Consider the following 3092-nt stretch of genomic DNA (forward strand, 5'->3'; position numbering starts at 1 on the left):
AACATATGAGATAACTGTAGACAAGGGGTGAGAAATGAAAGGTGATGAGGGAACATACAAACCTGGATTTGACGTGTTATGCTGAGCAGCAAAAATGCCATAATAATAGTCCATCAAATATTTTGGTGCAGAATGAAGACGAGATGACCGAGGAAAAAGAGGAATATTTGAAGGTGAAGACTCCAAAGGAATATAACCACTGGTTATTGAGGTGTGTATTGGGTTATTATGGATTGTGGAAGCTGGTGTGGGTGAGGAGTTATTTGGATTTTGAGGTGCTTCATTATCTGTGGGAAAAATTATTATTGGTGGAGATGTAGTGTTGGGTATTGGGAGGAGTTGGGTTTTGGCTAGATGTAGATGATAAAGAAAATTCTATGTCAAGTGAAATGGTAAGATCAGGGGCTAACATGTAGCAACTAGGAGATTGTTGGTAAGTGGATTGAAAAGGGAATTGATCTTCATAAAATACCATGTGTCGTGAGCCAAAAATGGCATGGGAAGATAAGTCATATAATAAGAACCCTTTGGTACCATCTCTATATCCAAGAAATACAGATTTACGAGCTCGAGGACCAGATTAAAGAGTGGAAGCATAACACAGGCTTCCAAAAACTCGCAAGTGTATAAGGACGTGAAGGGTTGTATATAACAGTTCATAGGGGACCTGTCATTGATCACTGGGGAACAAACTCGATTGATTATATGCATTGCATGAGTTAAAGCATATGACCATAATGAGAGAGGCAAAGAAGCTTGAAAACACAAAGCTCGTGCCACATTCAACAGATGTTGGTGTTTCCTTTCAACTTTGGAATTTTTCTGTGGTGTCTCTACACAACTAGTTTGATGGATTACTCCCTTTTGTAAAAAGAAATCTTTCATAGAAAACTCATGTCCATTATCACTGTGAAACACTTTAATCGTTGTTTGAAACTAGTTCTCAACAAAAGCAAAAAAAAATGTTGGATATGATTACGGGTTTCTCCTTTGGTTTTCATCAATACTACCCAAGTGAAACGTGAAAAATCATATACCAAGGTTAAGAAAAAGCTATGACCATGTATAGATTGAGTGGCAAAGGGACCTCAGATATCAACATGCAACAAATCAAATGCCTTGGTGCTTTTATTTTTACTAGAAGGGAAATAAAGATGATTCTGTTTTGCTAAATGACAGGCATCACAAGGGTGTACATGATGGGAATGTATAAAAGGAAATTGAGATGACACTTTGTGTAACACTACATCTGAAACATGTCCTAAGTGCTTATGCCAAAGAGAGGTTTCTGGTGCACCAGGAAGAATATTTGGGTTGCAGGTATATGTTCTTCATGCAGCAAGACCTTGAGATGTCTTCTTATGCTAGAATATCACATATAAGCCATTCTACAGATTAGCAGAACCAATCGTTTCCTGGGATAGGATCTGTTTAATCAGGCAAGATTGACCATGAAAAGTTAGATAACAATCAAAAGAGGAAATAATTTTTGTAACAGAAAGTAAATTTACATGAAAATTCGATACATAAAGAATGTTCAACAAAGTGAGAGCAGGTGACAAAATTACTGAACCAGATTGACGTGATGTAACTTGTGAACCATCAGGCAATTTTATAATTATAGGATTAATCTTTTTAAGAAAAGAGAAATTTGAAGTAACAAAGATTATATGATCAGTGGCTCCCGTGTCAACAATCCACTGATTATATGATATACCTAAAGTGTTTGTGTCAGTATGTGAAACTCGTGCAACATTTGCAACGTGTGTGGGTTGAATCACAATGTTAGGAACGATAGGATTCCGAAGAAGAGTCATAAGGTGTTGATACTGCTCATGAGTGAGTTGAGGATTCGCATTTTCATATTGTTAACCGCGATCTGTTGAAGTATCAACATGCACATTGGATACATTATTGCTGGTATGAGATTCTGAGATACGTGAACGGTATCTTGGTGGATAACCATGTAACTGGTAGCACGTCTCTACAGTGTGGTTTGAACGACCACAGTGCGTACAAAGTCTACTTCCATGACCTCCATTGATCCTTTCACGTCCTTGACCTCTGCCATTCCTTCCAGCAAATTGACTGAAGTTCCTTCGGTTACCAGTACCTGAATTACTATTATTAAATCCAGCAAAACTTTGTGGATTAGTTAAAACACCATTAATTGAATCACATCCAAATTGCCTCTCCTGTTGCACAATCATAGAGAAGGATTTATTCACATTAGCAATGGATCAATAAGCATGATCTGTGATCTGACAGATGCATACTGGTCATTCAACCCTTTGAGAAATCGGATTGCGTGGTCTTTGTCATAATATTCTCACATCTTCAATATCACTCCACATTCACAAGGAGGATCACATTCGCAGGTAGGAAGAGGCTTTAAATTCTCAAGCTCATCCCACATGGTTTTGAGCTGAGTAAAAAATTCAGTAACCGTGGAGTTTCCTTGATGCAGCTTGTAGATCTCTTCTTGGAGATCTGAAACTTTGAATATGTCGGTCTGAGAAAAAACGATTGCGCAAGTCAAGCTATGCATCTCTTGCACTTTCAATCCATAAAATGGATTTTGCAATTCCATCATATATGGATCTGTGAATCCAAGCCATCACCATTGTATTATATCTCTGCCATTGAGGATAAACCGGATCATCTGTTACTGGAGGATCAATGGAGCCATCAATGAGATAGATCTTGTTTTTCAAAAGAAATTCAACCGTCATTCCTCTGGCCCAAGTGTGGTAATTGTTCCCGTTCAATGGTGGAGATACGAGAATCAAAGAAGGATTCTCCTTCGGATGCAAGAAGAGTGGGTGAGAAGGATTCATGTTGAAATCTAAAGCAAATTCAGGATTCGCCATTATTGTAGCTTGAAACAGTACGAAAAAGGATCAAGAAAGATGAAGAATAAGTAGGCAGAATACCAGAGCTCATGTGAGCTCTGATACCATAACAGAAACCATGTATTCCATGCTATGAATTAAAACTGAATCTTATTTCACTGAATGAATAATTACAAAGAGAACTCACAAATATATAGGTGAGTTCAGAATCTAAACAATGATAAAGAAGAAGAAGATAAG

This window comes from Gastrolobium bilobum, unplaced genomic scaffold, assembly GCF_033153095.1.
Source record: "Gastrolobium bilobum isolate Gb01-03AN ecotype WA unplaced genomic scaffold, APGP_CSIRO_Gbil_v1 utg18566, whole genome shotgun sequence".
Lineage (NCBI taxonomy): Eukaryota > Viridiplantae > Streptophyta > Magnoliopsida > Fabales > Fabaceae > Gastrolobium > Gastrolobium bilobum.